Source organism: Macaca fascicularis, chromosome 7 (assembly GCF_037993035.2).
Source record: "Macaca fascicularis isolate 582-1 chromosome 7, T2T-MFA8v1.1".
Taxonomy (NCBI): Eukaryota; Metazoa; Chordata; class Mammalia; order Primates; family Cercopithecidae; genus Macaca; species Macaca fascicularis.
In genome coordinates, this window is record NC_088381.1 from 139270426 (window position 1) to 139294627 (window position 24202).

Consider the following 24202-nt stretch of genomic DNA (forward strand, 5'->3'; position numbering starts at 1 on the left):
CATAAGCCAAGTGTTTGGGGTGGTACTAGACTAGCTTTCCTTTACTTGGGTGGTAGAAAACGTAACTGGATGAAATAGCCTTTAGAATCTGGATAAGCAATGAATATGATACGGAAACTTTGTCCCACCTTTTGTAAATACGTAACAGAAAGATAACCAAAGCCTAAACAAATTTACATTAGAACTTGTTCAGAGAATTAAGAAGGAAGGCGAGAGATTCGTTTAGCCAGTAGCAGTCCGAAGGTGACTCCATTTTGGCAGTTGTCGGTCACTTTAAGAACACCATCTTGTTTTTGACTTTTCTATAGGAGTCACTAACAACTGAGCTGTGTAGAATTGTTCTCAGGGTTTCTCCCTCAGTAAGGGTTTTTTTTTTTTTTTTTTTTAAATTAGGATGAATCGCTTGATATATATTATAGCACTTTAAAGTGCCAGTCTATTCTTAATTAAAGGAGAGAGTATTTTTATTTGTTCAGCAGCAAATATTGAGTGCCCATATGTGAAATATCAATTCTCTGGGGAAGACCAAGATCAGTAAGATATGGTTTCTGCTCTTACAGAGTTGTAGCCTTTCGAGGAAATCAGAGTGACCATAATCATAAAACCGTGATGGGTGCTCCAGAGAGGCCCAGCAGAATATTCTGGGAGTTTAAAGGATAGAGAGACGCTGATTTCCCCAGTGAATAGAGGGAGTGAAGGCTTCATGTGGGAGGTGGTATTTAAGCAGTGTCTTACTAGGTGGGATTTGAACCTATGAAGAGTTTTTCAGATTGAGGCATGTGTTGAGGATAACAACTTCAGATTGCTACATTGTCTGGCGAGGAAAATAAATGATAATAATGCTAGTGTTTACTGAATGTTTAACTTGTGCTGAGTGTTCTTATATTATCATTTCCTCATAACAATAACATAGTAACCCTATGAGGTAGGTATTATTGTCAACCCATTTTACAGATAAAGAAATTGAGGAAACTCTGACCCGAGACTGGTCCTGGAGAGTTCACTCTTACTTGCTATGTTATACTTTGGGAAATGTAGCAAAGCTGGATGGGGTTCCATTTATATAAGAGTCTCAAATGCCCAGATGAATAATTTAATATATTGGAAGATATTTTAAAAATGGTTCTGTGTGAAGGTTTTAATCACATCCTCTCATTTCTCTTAATATACCATGCGTTACTGCCTTTGAAATGCCTTTTTCACTGTGTTAGTTCATTTTTGCATTGCTATAAATATCCAAGACTGGGTAATTTATAAAGAAAAGAGGCTTAATTAGCTCATGGTTCTGCAGGCTGTGCTAGCATGGCACCATCATTTGCTCAGCTTCTGGCGAGGGCCTCTGGAAGCTTACAGTCATGGTGAAAGGGAGAGGGAGGAGAAGGGGTGGTGGTGGGAGACGGGGGCGGGGGTGAGGGGACGTGCCACACAGTTCTAAACGACCAGATCAGGTGAACTAACCGAGCCAGAACTCACTTATCGCCAAGGGGTTGGTGCTAATCCATCATGAGGTATCCACCTCCATGATCTAGTACCTCCCACCAGGCCCCACCTCCCACACTGGGGATCACATTTCAACAGGAGATTTGGAAGGCATGAATATCCAAACCGTATCACCCACTTTTCCTTGTGAATTTCTGCTTATTCTTAACTTCTTTGCTTGTTTATTAACTATTCTGTGGGGCTTTTTCAATCACCCAGGAGGAAGGACCCTTCCGTGGGCTCCGGTGGCACTTTGCTGGTTCTTTTCATATAGCGTGTTAGGTGGCAGGGTCATTATGTGCTTGCTTTTTTTCTCAGCCAGGCTGCAAATTACTTGAATTCTGCCTGTACATCCTTTTCATGTCCCTGGTGTTAGGCACAGCATTATTGCTGAATAAAGATCAGATAAATCTCAACAGAATGAAAGGGAAGGTGATGAATTTTCAGATGTCATGCTGACTTTTTTCTTTGCTTTCTTTCTGAGTTGCAGGTGTTTAAAATTCCTAGGGAAGAGATAAAGTGATTTGTGTTCTAATGTGTTGGTTCCTGTGAGAATGAAGGAGGGAGATTATTCTGGGTTTGTGTGGGGCCTGGGTTTGGGGCTTGGCCTTGAAGGCCTAACATTTGAGTTGGCAGACGGGACAGGGGCACACCCAGCCCAGAGAACAACATGAGTGGTGCACAGGAATGGGTTCAACATGAAGCGACACCACCCGCCTTGAAACTGGAGCTTCTGGGCTTTTCTGCTACACCCAACAGAGCCTTTTATGGCATAGAGAATCTCTCAAAAGCCTTGATTTGTTTGTAGTCAGCTGGAAAGATGTATGGGCCAGCAAAACATTTGCCATGTTGTGGTTTGAATTTAAGGTAAGTTTCTAACACATGGAATATGAAATTCAAATACTCAACATGCCTTTTTTGGTGGGAAACTGCTATTGAAATATGGGCCCATTTGGTCTAAATTAAACTCATTCTTCGGATATTCTCTAAAATCTTAAAACCGCCAGTAATCTCACATTTAACTGGCATGTTTTCTGTAGTCAGCCTGACCCACGTTTCCTTTGACTGTCTCCTTCAGATCAGTAGGGACTTTCAGCATTGCTGTAATGGACTTGTGTTGTTTAATTCAGCTTTTTGCTCTTTATCTGGAAGCACTCTGGCTGTGATGTGGGGAATGAAAGGTATTGAGGAGAGTCAGGGTTAATCGGACTTGTGGAGAGGACAGCGATGAAGGACTCTTGTAATAAAGGAGGATGTTAGAATCCAGGAGAGTGTGTCATTGTTAAGACACATCTTTCAACAGTTGGAAACCTTTTAAAGTGTTTGTAAGGCACAACCCAGAGTACTAAAAAAGGATGCGTTGAAACTACCGATGCCCCAGATTAAAAGCTTTCTCCCTCAGAAGTTCTAATTAAAATTGGTTGTGTTCTCAGAAGTGCCCAACAGGGTAGAGACAGTCTTCCTCAACATGTTCGAGGTCATAACTCACAATTTTACTGACTCTGATTATTCTGGGGACCATAGGCCCTGCCTTTGGTGGAGTGAGGACTAAAGGAAAGTAGGTAGGTGTGGGTATGGCCTCCATCCCAGAGTCTTCTCTACAACAGTTGCTGGTTTTTAGTTTTTGCTGCTGATGACTGAAGAATTTAGTGCTATAGATGTTGAAACAAAAGCTCCTCAAGGGTAGGGACTTGGTTTTGTTCCCTAATAAAAACCTCAGGGTCTAGAATAGTTCTATCCAATAGATGTACGCTGTGCCTTTATTATATTTGAATATTTCTAGTTGCATTAAGAGAAAGAAAAAAGAAAAGTGAATTTAATTTTTATAATGTATTTTATCTGATTTATGTGAACTATCTCAACATATAATAAATATAAAAAATTATAGAGATACTTTCTTTTGCACATTTTTTTTTTTTTTGAAACAAATCTTTCTCTGTTGCCCAGGCTGGAGTGCAGTGGCACAATCTCGGCTCACTGCAACCTCTGACTCCCTGGTTCAGATGATTCTCCTGCCTCAGCCTCCCGAGTAGCTGGGATTACAAGCATGTGCCACCACGCCCAGCTAATTTTTGTGTTTTTAGTAGAGACGGGATTTCACCGTGTTGGCCAGAATGGTCTTGATCTCCTGACCTTGTGATCCACCTGCCTCAGCCTCCAAAACTGCTGGGATTACAAGCATGCGCCGTTGCACCTGGCCTGCACATTCTTTTGTCTTCAATATCTAGTGTATATCTTATGCTTATCGTATATCTCAATTTGTACTAGTGCCATTTCAGATTCTTAATGGCCGCATGTGACTACTGCCTATCATATTGGACAGTGTGGTGACTGTATTAGTCAGGATTCTCTAGAGGGACAGAATTAATAGGATAGATGTATATATGAAGGGGAGTTTGTTAAGGAGTATTGACTCACACAATCACAGTCTTGTAAGCTGAGGAGCAAGGAAGCCAGTCCAAGTCCCAAAGCTGAAGAACTTGGATTCCGATGTTCGAGAGCAGGAGAAAGATGTAGGCTGGGAGATTCAGCCAGTCTAGTTTCTTCGTGTTCTTCTGCCTGCTTTTATTCTGGCTGTGCTGGCAGCTGATTAGATGATGCCCACCCAGATTGAGGGTGGGTCTCCCTTTCCCAGTCCACTGATTCCAATGTTAACCTCCTTTGGCAACACCTTCACAGACACACCCAGAAACAATACTTTGCATCCTTCAATCCAATCAAGTTGACACTGAATATTAACCATCACAGCGACTGTATCTGGTATATAGTAGATGCACAGTAAATATCTGTAAAATGAAGAAGAAACAAAGGGAGAAAGAAAGGGAAGGGAAGAAGAAAATGGTAACATTTTAAAGATGAATAAACAGAGGAACACTGTTTTACTTGTTTTGGTGTGGCCTGGCAGCTCCTGACTCGAAGATAACTGAATGACCCTTTTATTTTTAGTTTAAAATAATTTTCAAATGTATTATCTCATTGATACATACCTTCAGTACTATTGATTTAGACAGATCAAGTTGATCTACTGAGGCTGTGTGAAGTTTAACCAGGATCCAAGCTTGAATACTTTCTTTTCATTACTGTGAATTTTCTCATTGGTTTGTGTTAAAAATCTTCCCTATGAACAGTAGCTGGCTCTTAGTTATGGATAGATATTAAAAGAAAAACTTAATATTTTTAATACAGAACTATTTAAAAATAGTTGACTAGGCCAGGTGCGCTGGTATGCACCTGTAGTCCCATCTCCTCAGAAGGCTGAAGTGGGAGGATCCCTTGAGCACAGGAGTTCAAGGCTGCAGTGAGCTATGATCATGCCACCCTGTCTAAGGAACAAAAGAAAAAAGTAGTTAGTTAAAGGTCACATCTTAAAGTTTGTCTTTAATTCAGTAATCAAAGACATGATTACTGTAGCCAAGAAAGGTGTGTGTGGTGGCTTAGGTGTTAACACAGGCTGTCTGAATAACAGAAGGCACATAAAATTTGTTAAATAAAAAGACTTTACGAAAAGATATGCATACATATGTTTCAAACCGCTGTTCTAGATAACCATTTCACCTCTGCAGAAGTTGTTCTTTAGCAGGAATGTGTTATGATTTCTGTTCTACACGTGGAGAATTGTCTTTTATATAGAGGAAACTACTTAACTAGCATCATAACCCTTTGTTGCTTAAGTTGTTGGATTTTGTGTCTTTCTTGTTTCTTGAGCCATTAAAATGGTTGGTTTTATTGTACTTAACATTTAAATAAAAACTTAAGGCAGATACTTTTGGTATGATTCAATTTCTTATGCTAAAGATGAATCTAAGTTAATTTCTAGAGTATCGGTATGATATGAAGACATTGCATTTTGTCTTCCTTTTGGATAAAAGCCAAGACAGATCACTCTGCAGAGCAAGGTGTGTTGTTAACTGAGATATCAGTGTGCAGCACATACTTCATACAAAGTGTTCAAATATTTGAATTTGTGAGAAACAACTCTAGTGTGCAGAAAATGGCATTTATTGAGAAAGCCTAAAATACGATTTTAAATTTTCCTTAAGTCAGTAGATACTGCAAAATACTTTGTTCGTTATTGTTCATTTTAGGATGATGTACCACAAGTTTGAAAAAGTAATGCAAAAATTATTCAATAAAAGACACAGACACAGGTTTTTGTCAAAGCAGAACCTACCGCCTAGACTTTAATTGACCCAAGCTACAAACAAAGAAGTTAGGTCTAGCTTATCGTATGTATTTGGGAGATATTCACAAGGAATGATCTACAAAACCACATGAATATTATCATCCACTGTGTACATTAAGGATTTAAGAGTGCATAGCTTCTACACATACTTTAGCTTTTCTTTTCATAGCCTGGGGAAATGCTATGAATGCACCTAACTGAGATTTTAACGTAATTGAAGCTTGCCCTTTCTGTGTCAAATTCCAGACTCTAGAGGCACTTTGTTGGCCCGCACGTCACACATGCTCTTGTTTTTTAATAGGATAACTTAGGATCCGCATGGATAGAGGGAATGAGAGGCTAAAGATATTTCTTGCAGAAGGTGGTAGAAGTTTAAATACACAATTACATGAGTGACAGTCTGAAAGTCTCTGAAAGTGGTTCTTAGCCTTGGCTGAACATCAGAGTCATCCATGGAGCTTTAAGATCTTAAAGCTGGCAGATTTATTTGTTTTTAAATCAAAGCCCTCCTTAGTGTTACCTATATTTTAGCCAGGATTCATATTCGTCATTGAAGAGCTTTCTGAGGTTTCTTGATTCTGTAGTCATAGTGTGTCATATGTATTTTTTACCACCTTACCTATTTATTAGTTTTTTAGTTTTTGTTGTTGTTTTGTTAGAGATAGGGTCTTGCTGTGTTGCTCAGGCTGGTCTCGACCTCCTAGGTTGGAGCATTCCTCCTAGCTCGACCTCTCAAAGTGCTGAGATTACAGGCATGAGCCACCATGCCTGACCTGTTTATTAGAATTGATTTCTGATGAATCACCAAAGATTTGTTTGTCTGATTGTTTCAAAGATGGGAAGACTTGATAAAGGGTGAGATAGGGCTGGTTCCTCTGCAGGAAGTCCTGAGGGGAACAGACCCCTAGGAGATGGATAGGTAGTTGTAACTGGAGAGAAGAGGGACCGGTGGGTCAAAGCCTAGGGCTCGTAAGAGGAAAGAAAAATGAGTTGTACAAGGCATCTGTCTAGATGGCTCAGTGGGTAATGGGTTTAACTAACTGGAAACTGTGCATTCCTTCATGGTTTCTGTTTCCCTTTTGCCATCTTTGACCAGATAAGGAAGAGACATGATTGATGAGCATTGCTCAGAAAATCTTTTACTTCTATTTGAATTTCTGTTTTTAAGATAGTACCATTTGTAGGAAATCTGACATCTACTTAAAGTGGTAGTTTTTTCTACCACTGTTTTTTATATTTTGTGTAGTCTTAGACGTAGAAGGACATTTCAATCTCCCATTTCAGATTTCCTGTAGATTGCAGGGGAGAAGTGAGATGTTTCATATTTAGGAATATCGAGTATATTTTTCTTCATTTCTTTGGTAATAGGCAGTGTTTTGTGGCACACTTCTCAACCTTTTAATCAATTGGACTAAAGTGTGTAGTAATGTAGGTAATGGGTCTTTGTGTTCCTCACATTTAATAGAGACTCATCGTTAGGAGCCCACCCTTTCCTCAGTCTGGCCTGCTGACTGTCAGTGTGGTGCTGTGTTTCATCATCTGAGGGGTTCGGAGGAGAGTAGGAAAGGGAACAGTTATATTCAGTGGACAAGTGCATTCGCTGGTACTAGTTTCTGATTTTCTAGTATTACCTGTAAATATAAGTCCTTTCTCACATGTTGTCAAGATTTCCATCTTTCCAAAAAGGAGATTAGAGAGTAAATGCAATTTATGAAGATTGGGGTAGGATGATAATTTGTAATTTTCTTTGGGACTGAAATTTCTTATCCAGCATTCTTTATGCTTACACCATTCAAATAAAGTATGACAGTGAAAAAATGATCCAGAAACCTGTTTGATAAAAACCTAAAGAATTAAAATGATACAGCTGTTTCATCCTAAATGAGTTAAACAATCCAAATATTTTTCCCTCTGATTATAAAAATCTTTATTATAGAAAAATTGGAAAGTACAATAAAGCATGAAGAAGAAAATAAAAATCACCAGTAATCCCACAACCCAGCAGCAACTGCTATTAATATTTAAACTATTTCCTTTCAGGGTTTTTTGGAGGGAGAGGCAGCCATACTCTTGCATCCTGTTTATTAACTTAATATTATGAGCATTTTTCCCATGTGCATAACTATTCTTCAAAAATACGGGTTTTATTAGTTGTTTTGGTGCCCAAATATTTTTCTTTAGTTTCAATGTTATTTAAAACACTACTCATAATCCCAGCACTTTGGGAGGCCAAAGAAGGTGGATTACTTGAGCTCAGGAGTTGTTGCCCAGACAAGAGCCTGCCCAGACAAGAGTCTGGGCAACATGGTGAAGCCCTGTCTCTACCAAAAAAAGAAGAAAAAAAATTAGCTGTGCATGGTGGCATGCACCTGTGGTCCCAGCTATTCGGGAGGCAGGAGTGGATCACTGGAGCCCGGGAGGTGGAGGTTGCAGTGAGCTAGGATCGTGCCACTGCACTCCAGCCTGGGTGACAGAATGAGATCCTATCTCAAAAAAAAACACAAAAGCAAAAACAAAAACCCCACCATTCAGGAATCTGCTTGCATGTCCCTTCCTCCATGACACCTTTTCTCCAGAGAGGAAATGAAAAAAATCTCCACTGGCCTTCTATAGAATGTTGATTTTGTTGCTGCAATGACACTTAATATTTATCCTGCTTCATGTAATCTTTTAACGTATGTATCTAATTCTTTATCTGACATTTATTGAACCCTTCCTTTGGAATAGGCACTATACTAAGACTTCACAGGACAATGACAGTGGAAAGACAATTGAGAAAAAAGCTAACAAAAATTAATCTTGTGCCTTCATTCAGTATTTTTTTTTTTTTTTTGAGACGGAATCTCGCTCTGTCACCCAGGCTGGAGTCCAGTGGCCCGATCTCCGCTCACTGTAAGCTCCGCCTCCCAGGTTCATGCCGTTCTTCTGCCTCAGCCTTCCGAGTAGCTGGGACTACAGGCGCCCGCCACCAGGCCCGGCTAATTTTTTGTATTTTTAATAGATACGAGGTTTCACCATGTTAGCCAGGATAGTCTCGATCTCTTGACCTCGTGATCCGCCCACCTCAGCTTCCCAAAGTGCTGGGGTTGCAGGTGTGAGCCACCGCGCCCGGCCACATTCAGTATTCTTAGTCTATAGGCTGGGAATGTAGACATTACTTAAATAATCACACATACAAATGTTAAATTACAACTGTGATACGTGATTTGAAGGACAAGTAAATGGTGCTTATGAGAACAGTTCATATGAACAAGGATCAGGTGTTTTATTTGACCACAGATTTAAAATGATCCAGGTCCTGTACGTCTGTAAAGGTGGGTGCTAGCCAAGAAATAGCATGTTCTGCTCCGAGAACCTAATGTGCCTATGGTACTCTACCATGGTTAGAGCACATGGGGGTTCTTTTTGTCTTCTGACCAGCTAGAGTACATTCTAAAGAGTGACTCTCTAAGGAGAGTACATTTTAAGGAGAGAGGGAGACAGTTTCAGAAAGGAATTCAAGTGATGCCAAGTTAGTAGGACTGTAGCAAGTGATTCTGGGGAAAGAAGGCACAGGGAGGACATTGTGGTTGTCCAGTGTGTAGCAGTAGATCAAGGTGTATTGAGCAGATTCTTGCAGAGGTGAGAAGTAGACTGCTGTACTGGTTCCCTTTCCATTCTAAGATTCCACGCTGTTAAAGATTATCTGAAGCCATTCAGCATCAGGTGGGTATAAGAGGACCCTGAGGATGATTTTCAGCCTATGTCCATTTAGATTTGGAGAAAGAGTATCCGCCCATTCTCCCTGCCCTCAAGTCTCAACTGTCCAAGCAAGAGGAAGCCAGAGAGGCTTGGGGAGCGCAGGAAAGCTACAACTCCCAATACCCGTTTATCTCCTGGAGATGGACAGGCTCTGGTGCAGGCGGATGCTTCAGGAGTTCCCCATAATCTTTAGGATGGAAGCTGAGTGCCTTAATATGGCAGAGTCCCTCTGGATGTGGCTTCTGCTTTGATCGCATTCTTCTCACTTGCCTGTCACCGAGCCTTGTTTGTTCTAGTGGTGGTGAAGTCCTTGCATAATGTGATTTCTTGCCTTTCAGTGCCCTTGCTGTTTCTTCTCCTTAAACATTGCTCTTATTTGCTGAATACATTCTTATTTTCCTCTCAGGACCAGCTTAAAAGTTAACATCTGTAGAGTTTTTCTGCTTTGCTCGAGTACTTCTGAACACATACCTCTGTTACAGTACGATTGAAACTTTTTATTTAGCTTACTCCCCTAGACCATAAAATCCTTGAATACAGGGACTGTGTATTCTGTTTAACTTTTCAGTGCCTGAAAGCTCTCAATAAATGGCACATTCTGGGCATTCAGTAATTTTTGAATGAATGAATATAATTCTCACTTGCCTTACCATATTGATACTTTATTGTGGCTGTGGCTTTGGAATTTAACATCATGAGATATAATAAATACATAATGGAACTTACCGATTGTTTGATTTAAACCTTTGAAGTGTGTAAGAGTGTACTTGTCTTGACTCCCTTATTAAATATTCCAGTAGAGAGGATGTCAGTATATGGAGGGGGATTCCTAGTTTCTACAAGACCACGTTGTATTTTAGATTACCTTCTTTTAATAATACTCCTTAAAAATTGTCAAGTTATTATAATATTTTCAATAAGAAACACATCTTAGGTCTAAAAAAGGGTAAAATGAGGCTAAGGAAAATTTAAAATAAGTAATTGTGTAAAGAAAGATGACATTAATATGCATTTGAAAGTGCAGGAAATCTGTGGTAAGAAATGTTCCAAATTAAATTGGGTGCACACTATAGACAATTGAAGAACAGACTATGTTCTGATATGGTGTGGAGCTCATAGTTTGCCAAAGCTGTTTTATAAAATCTTACTGGACCACACTCATGCTAGCAGGACTTGCTTTAATAATAGCTTTGTGACTGGGCGTGTAGGCTCATGCCTGTAATCCGAGCACTTTGGGAGGCTGAGGCAGGAGGATCACATAAGGCCAGAAGTTCAAGACCAGCTTGGGCAACATGGCAAAACCCAGTCTCTATCTTCCCCACACCCCACCAAAAAAACTTCAGCTGGGATTGGTGGCATGTACCTGAAGTCCCAGCTACTTGGGAAGCTGAGGTGGGAGGATCACTTGAGTCTGTGAGGTCAAGACTGCAGTGAGCCATGATCATGCCACTGCATCAAGCCTGGGTGACACAGCAAGACCCCATCTCTAAAAAAATAAAAAAAAAATAGCTTTGTAGTTCAGTAACACCAGTGGTCTGGTTATCCAGGGCTGATCAGATCCTGGAAAATCTGATATGCTTAAACAGAATTTTTTGAACATTGATGTCTACTAGAAAGTCACTTGTTAACAAGCAGTGAGAAGTAAATTTTCAGGCAGACAAGTACTTGATAGTAGAATAAGCAAATCCTGTTCCTAGGTGGCTGCAATGCTAGGGCAGCATTGTTATCTTCAGAAAGCTTCTTGGGATGTATGCACTATCAAAGCCAGCAAGGGCAGAGGAAGGTGTTGACTTGCTACCCAAATTTTGTTCTTTATCCCCTGCTAACATATCAGCCTAGATCTCTTAAGAGAGTTGTTCTACTGGGCACTCATCCTTTCTCTCATAGCTTCTGGCTGATTCTAATCAAAACAGGGTGTGCCACCCCTATTACCCTAGTTTAAATTTCTCCATTCACCAGTTAATTATACAGCATTAATTTCCAAATGTCCATTCATTAACTGGAACCCCCTATTGCTATTATTTTGTAACTAGAAAATGGTTTGAAGTTACCGGAATGTTACATCATTAATCTCCTGTTGCATTTATGTATTATTCTCTACACTTGGTGAATGATACTCAGATCTTGTGCATAAGAGAGAACTATCTTGCTTGAGAAACATCTCTGGTGTGACTGTCTTCCTTTATTCAGATCTTTTCACCTATTCTCCAGCCTCTCCTGCTATATACATCTGTTGTAATGTTCATTTAAAATCAGCAGTGAATAACATGACCTCATCCAAAAACAAACTGCTTAACTGTGTATTTGAGTTTAGTGATTTGGAATCATGTTTGAATTAAGTGATGTGGATTCCTATTGCAAAAAACATTGTAGATATTCCTGAAGTTTATAGTCGAATAATGTGCCCAAGGTACCATCTAAAGTTAAGATAAACTTGAGGTGACCTGCTACTGACTTCACCTGATGGATAAGCAGTAAGGAGAAGGACAGTTAAAATAATTTATGTGATTCGTTTTAATACTAACTCAAAAGAAGAAGCTATATTAGAGCTTGTTAAAAAAATTCTTTTCATTTCAATTATGGATAAAAAAATTTGGGTGTTATTGTCATGTTTAATAATGGGGCTGCATTATATAATGCGATGCTATTGAAATAAGAAAGAGAAAATGTACAAAGGCATAATTATAGCCAAATGTGCAGTTATTTTGGTCTCTTAGTTTGGAGAGGGCCCTTAGGAAATTTTTCTTAAAAAGAGTTTGTAATGATTCATAATTTCATCAGATCTACAAAATACATTTCAAATACTTTCAAGAAAGAAGTTTTGACATGATAACAAAGAAAAATAGGCATAATTTTGGCAAGGGTGAAATTGTCAGGCACAGAGCATGTGTTGTTTTGTTCTGTGTTTCATTGGACTGGCAGAGTCCACTTTCCTTTTTGAGTTCTACATAGGCTCATACCATGACTGTTTATGCTGCTTACATAATATGATGAGTGAGGCTTTGGGATTGGTGGCTAAAAATGACTGAAAGGCTGGGTGTGGTGGCCATGTCTATAATCCTAGCATTTTGGGAGGCTGAGGCAGGAGGATCATTTGAGGCCAGAAGTGTCAGACCAGCCAGGGCAACATAGCAAGACCCTGTCTCTACAAAAAATAAAAAACAATTAGCCGAGCGCAGTGGGGCTTGCCTGTAGTCCTAGCTACTGGGGAGGCTGAGGTGCGAGGATCACTTGAGTCCAGAAGTTTGAGGCTGCAGTGAGCTATGATGGCACTGCTGCGCTTCAGCCTGGGTGGCAGAGCAAGACCCTCTCTCTTGAAAACTCAAGAGCTGGTCCTGCTGTAGACCACACTTGGATTCCTTTCACTGAGACTCCTCTTGTGGACTTGAAGACCAGGACTGTGTCAGCACCAGTGTTGTTTCCTTTGGCCCAGTATATGGAGGGATTTATATTTACTAAGTTTCAAAACTATGCGCCAGGTACTTGCTAGAAACTCTATATATGTTATTTTAGTTAAGGCTTTTTACAACTTCAAGATTAAGGAATTAGTCTACATATTTCAGCCACCAAGTAGTAACTTGCCCAGGGACAAAGTAAGGGTACATCTGAAACTTGGCTTCCCATGCAGGTCTGATGATGGAGCTCATGCATTTTACATTCCACTGTAATGTCCTGTGCTCCTTAGAGAAGGGAACATAGTAGCTTGGAGAACATTTCTTGTCCTCTCTTGCTTAAGGTGTCAGGATCTCCTTCTGTATGCATGGTCCAGATCATTAAAAAAAAAAAAAAAAATCCATTCTTCAGCCATCTAGCCACTTATCCATTTATGCATGCATCTAGTAAATATTTATTGAGGACTTACTCTGTGCCAGGTGCTGTTCTAGATCCCATAAATATGCTGGTTACCAAGCCTTCTCTGCCCTCTTGAAATTTATACCCAATTATCTAAAGACTTATTATATAGTGAGTTTGGGGTAGAGGGGAGTGTCTGGGTTCTGAAATCAGTTCACTTGGGTTTCTCAGCCCAGTGCCAGACTTTTAGCAGACCCTCAAAATGTGTTTGTTTCTTTTGCCCCACTTATTTTTACCTGATTTTTATGCTGCTGGCAAACTGTTGTCCCCTGTTTGTTCATTTACCCTTGTACTTTGACTTGTTGACTTGGGTTTGTGTGTTTTTTCTCAGTTTAAGATCAGTCTGTTAATCTTTAGAAACAAGCATGTCTTGCAAAGCAATTTGGTCCAAGTGGTCAATTGTCTGAGGTTGAATATTAAGAAGGTGGTATGGTAAAACTGGTATAATTTTTTGCTAAAATTTTTTCTTGGCTCTTAGGCATTAACCCTAATTACATTGTATATCTATAATTTTGTGTTGTTTTGAGTAGCATTGTTAGTAGTTTACCATATGTTATATTATGCTACATGTGTCATTTAAAAAGGTTTACTATATTTTAAAATGCCATGTAACAAGTTAATGCTAAAACTCTTTTAACAAGAGCATTAAAATTAGATTCTGTTATAAAATTCATTGAGCAAATGCTATTCATTATGGAGAATCTTGAGTTAGTTCCATTTGTGGAATGTTTTTTCTGTAGAATATCTTATATTTTTTGATAAATTTAAATTATTTACTGACGGTTTTTAAGGTAAACTAAATGGACAAATTTCAAAACGCCCATTTGGAGCTGAGTCTCTTTCTAGGACTGGGCTCTGTGTGGCTAATGGATGATTCTGACTCTTCTAGATAACTGTTAATGACTTCAAAGGTCAAATGTAATCTTGATAGAAATACTGTTTTTGAGAATAGTGTATTTATTTTATGGTGGTGCAGTTTCTTTCTTTGGACAACAGTACAGCCATCTTCTCCAGTCCTTTAAGCTAAGGATTTTAGTTGACTTTGGTCCCATTTTTCCTCCATCATGACATGTAATTGTTTTCCGTGTGTTGTCAGTTTTATCTCTTCAGTCTCTCTTACATTCATTTCTTTATTTCCACTACCCTAGTTCAGATCCCAGTCATGTCTCACCTCAAAAATTGCAGCAATCTTATTACTAGTGTGTGTGTGTGTGTGTATGTATATATGTGTGTGTGTGTGTGTGTGTATATATATATATAAAATAGTGTCTTATTACTAGTATTTCTTTAGGGTGGGCAGGGAATAATGTGTTTGTGTGTGTGTGTGTGTGTGTGTTTGTGCGTGCATACAGGCACATATGGTTTTGATTGTGAGAATTTCTAATCAACCTTTTGGTAGCTGCTCACTGCCTGCAGGCTCCTGAGCAGGTCATTTAAAAACTTCGTGGAATGGTTCCAGCCTTCCAGTGCCAATGCCTCAGTCTCTCTCCTTGCCCTTCTAGTTGCTTCCAGCAAATGAACTATTTTCTTTGCAGTTTGGTTGTTAGTGGAGTAGTGCTTTGTTAGTATTAGTTGCCAAGTATGGTATTCAGAATTTCTTTTGTTCAGGCAGCCTTTTAATTATAAAAGCCACTATTTTATCTTGTTTGTACATCTTATATAAGTACACAGTGAGGCATTTTTAGCATCTTAGGTGGCAGAGTTTGTGTTCTACTTTTAATTGACTTTTATAAGATGTGACAAATTACCACAGAGTTTCTTTTTTTCTTGAAAGGTTGATGGCCTAACTGGAATTAAATAACCAAAATGTAATTGCATTTCTTTAGACTAATTTTCAAAGATTATTATGTTCCAGGTGTTATTTGGAAGTTTTGAACTATTTTTATATGTAAAATTATGTTTTCACTACAATCATGGCAATATTTTTTGTCAACAGCAGCTCACCTAGTAAATGTTGATACTTTGGGTCTGAGTGAAAACGAATTGTAGCATTTTCTTTTGCATTAATAAATTGAGTACTCACTTAAACTACCTGATAGAATTACAAGTCCTCCAAGTTTCATTCAGATTAATGTATTCCCTGTATTTAAAAGTGGATATTTACACATGAGCAGTGACTCTGAATGACACACCTTTTGTGACTGACACTCTTGGGATGCTGAGATTTGATGATCATCTTTGTAATCTCATAATGATTGATAGCACACAAGTTCATGGGTGCCAGAAATGATGTTGAAGTAGGCACTTGAGTTCCCTGGCTTTCTGAAGGGTGAGGCCAAAGCTAGATGACAGATACCACATGGATAGTAAGGACAAAGTAGGACTTTGTGTTCTTTTGCTGTCCTTGAAGTGGTACCTACTTACACTTTGTGTCCTTGCTGCTTTTACATATCCTTCCCTGTGAATTAGGTTGTGAACTTTTCAAAAGGAAGTTCAAGATCATTGTGATCTTTGGAGCTCCACAGCTTTTTGCTCAGAACCTTATACCCAATAGATGTTTCATAAGTGTTTGAATTAAAGTAAGTACATATTCTTAAATAAAGTAATAATTGCACCTTAATTAAAATCTAACCTGTTTGGCTGGTGAGGGTGGAGATAGATGTCAACTTTCATTGAGGAGTGGCAAGTAAGTTTAGCACTGATTTTTGAGAATAAGGAAACATACAGCTGAAATCATGTCATTTAGGACTGACCACTATGATGCTCATAACATGTTCCTTGATGCATATTCAGGTCCTGTTTCAGCTGTGAACTTCTGCTTTTCAAGTTTTTGTTTTGTCACTAACCAAATGTTTCTTAAAATCTAATGAAGGGAAGAGGGAGGCAGTTGATGATGTTTGTATTATTCACCTCATCTGTTTCCTATAAATGAGAGTAGTTTCCATGTAGTGACTTTTGCCCATGTAGTCAAAAGCACCATACAAATGTAGGCTGTGGTTCTTTCAGTGAGAAGACAGTTAAGAATGCACTTTTGTTGTGTTGTTTTCAAACAGGGTCTTTCTCTGTTGCCTAGGCTGGAGCGCAGTGGTACCATCGTAGCTCACTGTAACCCCGAACCCCTGGGCTTAAGCAATCCTCACATCTTACCTTTCTGAGTAGCTTGGACCACAGGTGCACACCACCATACCTAGCTAGGTTTTAGAATTTTATTTTGTAGAGATAGGGCCTTGCTGTGTTGCCTAGGCTGTTCTTGAATCCCTGGCCTCAAACCATCCTCCCTTCTCTGCTCCCAAAGTGCTAGGATTACAGGTGCAGGTGTAAACCATCACACCTTTTCTTCTTCTTCTTCTTATTTATTAGTTTTTTGAGACGCTTGCTCTGTCACCCAGGCTGGAGTGCGGTGGTGCAGTCTCGACTCACTGCAACCTCCGCCTCCTGGGTTCAAGCGAATGTGCTGCCTCAGTCTCCCGAGTAGCTGGGGTTACAGGTGTGCACCATGACACCTGGCTGATTTTTGTATTTTTAGTAGAGACGGGGTTTCGCCATGTTGGCCAGCCTAATCTCTGACTCCTGACCCAAAGTGATCCACTCGCCTTGGCCTCACAAAGTGTATTTTTTGTTTTTTTTTTTAGAGTTGGGATTTCACCATGTTGCCCAGGCTGGTCTCAAACTCCTGAGCTCAATCTGCCTACATGCCTTTACCTCCCAAAGTGCTGGCATTACAGGCATCAGCTGCACTACCACACCCAGCCCAGGAACTCACTTTTTAAAGGTCTGAGCTTGCCATTAATATATCTTCTTGTCATCTTAATACCAAAAGTGACTTTTCTGGTGTGAAAAGTAGGTGGCATACTTTGTAAGGTGCCTTGAGAACCTGTGCTTTTCTCTGGGGGATTAGAACTATCTGTTCTGGAATTGTGCCATTTCAAGAAGTAAACCTACGTATTTTCATTTTAAAAGTGGATTGAAGGCATCCACATAAACCATCTCAGGGGACTTAAGACTATTTTGGCATCATTACCAAAGTAAATCAAAAGAATTATTTTTTTTAATCCTATCATATGGCACTTTTTATGAATTCATGCTTTGCAAAAGAGCAACTTGAATCCTAGGAAATGTTTGGTATTCACGTCAGCAGTGGCTGCCTTGGGTGGTCAAGTGGCACAGATAAGGCTGGAGGGATGTTGAGATCGTATGTGTGTTTTAATTGATTCAAATATACTAGGAGGAATGAGTGTTGTATTAACCTGTATAATATGTACACATACTAATATATATATTTTATATATTATATATTTTTATATATTTCATATATTATATATTTTATATACTATATAAATATGTATATATATTATACAGGTTAATGTGTATATATTATATGTATGTTATATACACATATTAATATGTGTATATATTAATATATACATATGTATATATGTTTATATATTGTTATATATGTTAATATCTATGTCAATATATACATATTAAACATTACTGTTTTTAATTTTAAAATATTTCAAACAAACTGGAAAGGATAAGGAATAATATAATGCCTTCCAGCTTCATCAGGTCTTAATGTTTTGTCATATTTGCTTCAGGTCTTAAAGCATTTTGGAAACAGTTGAAGGTCCCCTTTTCTGCTCTCCTGATCCTGTGCTTCTATTGGAGTGCATATCACTTGATGACTTCTAAGACAGATGCTAAATTCTTGTCAGATTACTCAGTGAGTAGTAGAGTGGTAGTTTCCTTTAGGGAAATGAAATTTATGTACCTCCCATTTTCAGGTTGCACTTGCTGCAGCCTCCACAACGAAGGAGCAGTGCTTCCAAAGAGGTTTAGTGAACATGATATGGGGTCACTGAGCAAAATGAGAAGAGTATGTATTTTAAAAAGTAAATTTGATTGCTTGTGAGTATTCATGGTCTGAGTTGTTGTTTAGCTTAAACAACATTTCAGAGCCACTAAGTAGTTTGTTCAGTTACTGTTAATCTGCTCAAATGCCTGAAGAGTCACTAAAACTTATATTTTTTCAAGAAGATTTCGTGCTGTAGTTTCCAAGGGTGTTCTTCTCAAGTTACACTGACTTGGCTGGTTTTAGTAATTTTCCTTGAACATTGCCTCCAAGTTATGGGATTCTAAATGCCCCTCTTTTACTATCTTTATTCTTTTTTGCATAAATATAAAATAAAAAGGCTTTTTTTATTTTATTTTTTTTTTTAGTGTTACTTAAAGGCTGTCTGATATAATTGTATGGCGTATTTTTCTTTGTTGTTCGTCTCTTCAACTCTGCAGTTATATTAAACTTTATCATGTTTTACAATCATAGTTTAGTTTTGATAGGTTCCAGAAAACAGAAAGAAACATACCTGTCCTGAAATGTAGCTTGTGTGTGCTCTAAAACATTTTTCTTTACATTACTTTCCTCAGTTAGTGTTCCCATTTATCCCAATATTTTTAGCAAAAGTTATATTTAATTAAGGTAGATAGGCATAACTAAAAATATAAAATGTTAAATGAATGCTAAGAAAAAAATTAACTTTTGGTAAGTTATATATCATAATTAAGGAAAACCCAGAGAAATAGAAATAAATTTACCAGTAATCTTATCACTCATAAATATCGTAAGATTTTTTTTACTTGTGTATTTTTCCAGTTTTTTTCTGAAAAAATATAAAATAAACATTTTATCAGTTTGTTGTTAATAACATGCATTTTTATGTAAGATTGTCAACGGTAAACTAATAATTTATAAATTATGCCTAAATTACAATTATTGTAAATACTGTAAGGTAGAGGCTGCATAATACAATGGTAGAAACCTAGGCTTTGTATCAAGTGACTTAGGGTGGAATCACTGCTTGTCCTGTTATTAAGTTAACTGTATGACGTTGGCCAAGTTAGTTAACTCTTAGGAGTCTTTTCTCAAATTAAAAAAAAAATGGCTAATAATTACTTTGCAAGGAATTAGATGAAATAATGAGTCTCATTCATTCATATAGTGCTGGGAACACACTGAAAATTAACTTATAATCAAGAGGCAGTGTATTAATGGCATTGTATTAATGGTAGGTGCACACCACCATACCTGGCTAGGTTTTAGAATTTTATTTTGTAGAGATAGGGCCTTGTACATTGTAGATCATCTGTCTCCATTCTTCTTAAACTGGGTGTCTTTCATAGCAGTGCCAAACAGACTTTTCATGTACTTCTCTGCCTCAATTTAATATTTTCTTTGTGATTTTAAGTTTTAGAAGTACCAATTCATATGCCTTCTTTTTGCTAGCACAGTGTACCTGTTAGTTATTTAGATATATGTATAATGAGTTTGAAAAATGTTATATAAAAAGCATCTTGACAGGGCCTGGTGGCTCACGCCTATAATCCCAGCACTTTGGGAGGCCAAGGTGGGTGGATCACTAGGTCAGGAGTTCAAGACCAACCTGGCTAAGATGGTGAAACCCCGTCCCTACTAAAAATACAAACAAATTAGCCAGGCGTGGTGGCAGGCACCTGTAATCCCAGCAACTCAGGAGGCTGAGGCAGGAGAATCGCTTGAACACAGGAGGCAGAGGTCGCAGCGAGCCGAGATCACACCACTGCACTCCAGCCTGGGTGACAGGCTGAGGCTCCGTCTCCAAAAAAAAAAAAAAAGAATCTTTATCATACTCTTTCACGTTCTGCTTTTTAAAAATGGCTGTCGTTTTTTTTTATCAGTTTATACTTCAGTGTTACAGAAGCAGTACCCTTCAAAATTAAATTCTGAGTAATTTTATCATGAAGTTATAGAAAATGAGCTTGTGGATGGGTGAGCTCAAGCCAGCTGTGCAGCTTGTCCAAGTTGATGGTCTGGTTTGTAGTCTAGTTGCCAGTCCCAGTCCTCTGCTCACTCTTCAGTATGATGACTGTATTTCCTCCTGTAGGCCACCTGGTGCCTTTCCTCTGAAACTACTCTTTTGTATCTATAATAGGATGAAGCTTACTTTCCCTTGACCACACACACACACACACACACCCCCACCCATACACCCACACACCCCCACCCACACACCCACACACCCACACCCACCCACCCACCTCACAGTGAAGAGACTGTTTTGGTTTCAGTTAAAGTCAGTAAATTAATACTTAAAATTTATAGATTCATAACTTTTGCCAGAAAGCTAGAAATTCTGTTTTGAAGGTTGGCACTCAGGGGTATAACTATAGTCAACTTTTTCTAAATTTGCATTGGATTGGCTTGCTTAAAAATAACTTTGGTAACCAAAAAGCATTCTTTTAGTATTTTAGGATCAAGATCAGGTAAAGGCAACTCACCTTTTATGGCTCCTACCTGTAATCCCAGCACTTTGGGAGGCCGAGGTGGGCAGATCATCTGAGGTCAGGAGCTCGAGATCAACCTGGCCAACATGGTGAAACCCCGTCTCTACTAATAATACAAAAATTAGTTGGACTTGATGGCAGGCGCCTGTAGTCCCAGCTACTCAGGAGGCTGAGGAGAATTGCTTGAACCCGGGAGGTGGAGGTTGCAGTGATAAGAGATTGCACCACTGCACTGCACTCCACCCTGGGTTACAGAGCCTAGGGTAATGGGGGAAGAACCATTTTCCCCCTTCAAATTTATTAAAGAACAAAGTGTTTTCTAATTTCGCTTAAGTTATAAATTTTTATTGTAAGTTTCCGTAGTAGGACCAGCCTCACAGTAGGCGTATATTAACTATTAACTTGTTACAGGTCTTGAATTACTTTTAGCATTGCAAGGGCTTCCATTTAAATTCTGTTATTTGATCCTAACAATAATTTTGTGAGTTAGGTAGGAAAGGACTTCATTTTACAAAGAACTTAGTAGGATTCCTTGGGTGCCATTAAATGATGATTCTGGGGTTTGAATTTAGGACATCTGGCTCCAATTCCATACTTGTGCAGTGTCAGGTTGCTTTCCCATACCAATCTGCAAATGTTTTGATTCTTGGTATTGTAATAATTGTTCATTTATTCAACAAAGTTTTTAATGAATGCATAATTTTAAGCTCTAGGCATTTAAGGATGAATAAAAAGACAAGGTTTTTACCTTGAGGAAGACTCAGTAAATAAACAAGTACCAAAAATAATTATTGTGCCTGTGGTAACAATGATTGGTACATAGCAGGTGCTCAGTAAATGCTTATTGCACAAATGAATGAGTGAGCAAAGTGGTAAAAAGGTAATAAGTGAGGGTAACTGCTTAAGTAGATAGACTGACCAGGAAAGGTCCTTCTGAGGAACTGACACCTAAGCTAGGCAAAGAGCATTTTTGACAAAAGGACCAGTGCAGGCAAAGTACATGAGGCATGAAAGAACTTAGCTCATTGGAAGGCATCAAAGATGGCCAGTGGAGCTAGAGTGAGTATGCTGGGGAGACAGAGGTTCCAGATGAAATTGAAGAGAAAGAACTAATCATGTAGATCCTTACAGACCATAGCAAGAAACTTGGCGCTTACTCTAATGTTGGGGGACAGTTCTCCACTTGTCTCTTGTGTTTCTACATTGATTGTCTGCCTTCTGGATGATCTTTTCAAGGATGATTTGTATCGTGAATGGCCTTGGAAGAGAAAGAGAATGTCCCTTTTGGGGTAAAGGCCTGGCAAGGTTACTGCCCATTACAAAAGATGTCAATTCACTAAGCTTGGAGTTACTCTTCTGTGACACAACCTGCTGTTGTGCTGATGTCATCTTGTTCTCTTTGTGTCACCTGGTGGGAATTGAGGCTTAAGGGACTAGCACGAAAAAATACTGATAGTTTGGCCACTGCTACTGCTGTAATAATGTCCTTTGTCTCTGACCCTGGAGTCTCATGTCTTCTGCAGGCATCCATGTAGCTGTGTGGCAGGCTAACTTGTTAGCTCACATGTAGGGCAGAATTTTTACATTCTTCACATTTCTTGACAACTGAGGCCATGGGAAGACGTTAGAGGCTTTTAAGCAGGGGAATAATAAGATATAGTTTACTAACCTTTTAACAAGTCAGTCTGACTACTCTGTGGAAAATAATCATGGGTAGAAAGAAGATTAATAAGGAATCGGGGGTAGCTGTCTAGTCGAGAGCTAATAGTGACTTCAGCCATTGTGAAGGACAGTGGAGATGGAGAGAAGTAAAGGAGTCGAGATGGTCTTTGGGAGGTAGAATTTATAGGTCTTGACAGAATGGATGTGGGGTGTGAAAGAAGAATGTAAATGAATTGTATGTTTTTGGCTTGAGCAGCTGGGAAGATGATGAACTTCTGCTGAGATGGAGAAGCCTCAAAAATGAAGATAACTAACCTGTAAAAATTTCTAAAATGCTGTATACATATATTGCAAGGGATATAATGATTATATGGGTGCCACTGACATCTTGTCATCACTTCTTTGGCCTTTTTTCAGTCATTTCATTTGCTTGTCTCTGTCTATGCAGAAATTTTGTTTAGAATTGCAGGGAAAGGAAGAATAAGAAAAATTTTTATGACTTGAGGTCGAAGAACCATTGGGATATGCTTTTCTGGGAAGAACACCTTTCTTGTGTCTTCATACATTGTCAAATCAATATTTAAGTTAAGAAATACAATTCTTGTGGTCCCTTGATAAGAGGGTTGCCTCAATAACGGTAAATTAGATTACCTTGGGGGGGATTTATTTTTAATAAGCCATATTGATTTTTACCCAAAATTCATTATCTAGGAGTTTACAAAGAAATTCTTCAATATGTTTCAGGATCTTCCCTTTTTTGAAGTTGAAGTAATATATTTTTTCTTTTCTTTTCTAGATTTTAAGTTTGTTTTAAAGCTGAGCTATTCTCCTTAAATTTTCAAGGATAATTGTTAGTTGTGTTGGGACAACTTGAGCTTAATGCAGTAGGATGAACGAAACAAGTGCCTGTGGATGAATTTATTCAGCATTCTTCATTGAGATATTCTATAGGATGACTTCTTGTCTTTCTAATGCCAGATGCTGAATTCATTAGCACCTGATCACTTTTCATAAAGAAAGTAACTAAAGTAGCTGGGCGCGGTGACTCACGCCTGTAATCGCAGCACTTTGAGAGGCCACGGCAGGCAGATCACCTGAGGTCAGGAGTTCAAGACCAGCCTGGCCAAAATGGAGAAATCCCGCCTTTACTAAAAATAAAAAAATTGGCTGGGTGGTGGAGTGTGCCTGTAATCCCAGCTATGCGGGAGGCTGAGGCAGGAGAATCACTCAAATCCGGGAGGTGGAAGAAAGTAACTAAAAAGCTTTTAATTAAAAAGACTCTTCACCTTGTCCGGTTGTCTATTAAATGCTTTCCTTTTTTATCTAGTGAGATTTATTTTTGATTGTGCTTCTCACCACCTGCTTATTGTATTTAGAGGATGACTTTACATGCCTTGACTTTGATATACTGTAAACAGTTTTAGGCTGCAACATAAAGTTTACATGAGTTTTGAATTAATTCCTTCCTTCTTTCCTTCCTTCCTTCCTTCCTTCCTTCCTTCCTTCCTTCCTTCCTTCCTTCCTTCCTTCTTCCCTCCCTCCCTCCCTCCCTCCCTCTCTTCCTTCCTCCTTCCCTCACTCCTTTTTTCTCTTCCTTCCTGTCTCTTCTCTTTTTTTTCTTTTCTTTTCTCTTCTTTCTCTTTCTTTCTTTCATTCTGTCTTTCTTTCTCTCTCTCTTTCTTTCTTTCTCTCTCTCTTTCTCTCTTTCTCTCTGCTCTCCTCTCCTCTCCCCTCCCCTCCCCTCTTTTCTTTTTTCTTTTCTTTTCTTTTCTTTTCTTTTCTTTTCTTTTCTTTTCTTTTCTTTTCTTTTCTTTTCTTTTCTTTTCTTTTCTTTTCTTTCTTTCTTTCTTTCTTTCTTTACAGGGTCTCACTTTGTTGCCCAGTTTGGAGTGCAGTGGCGTGATCATAGCTCACTGAAGCCTGGAACTCCTGGGCCCCAATGATCCTCCCACCTCAGCCTCCCAATTAGCTGGGACTACAGACATGTGCCACCACGGCTGCCTAATTTGTTTTTTGTGGAGACAA

The 24202-nt window shown here is 38.8% G+C and overlaps 1 protein-coding gene and 1 non-coding gene across 41 annotated transcripts in view; both read left to right on the plus strand.

Moving 5' to 3' along the window:
* The window catches only part of SIPA1L1 (signal induced proliferation associated 1 like 1), a 409504-nt gene that overhangs the window by 57870 nt on the left and 327432 nt on the right, over positions 1-24202 (plus strand). The gene's annotated exons all lie outside the window — the stretch shown is intronic.
* Positions 15161-15231, plus strand: LOC123574977 (small nucleolar RNA SNORD56). Its single transcript, XR_006700150.1, has one exon. It is a non-coding gene; the product is annotated as a small nucleolar RNA SNORD56 (small nucleolar RNA).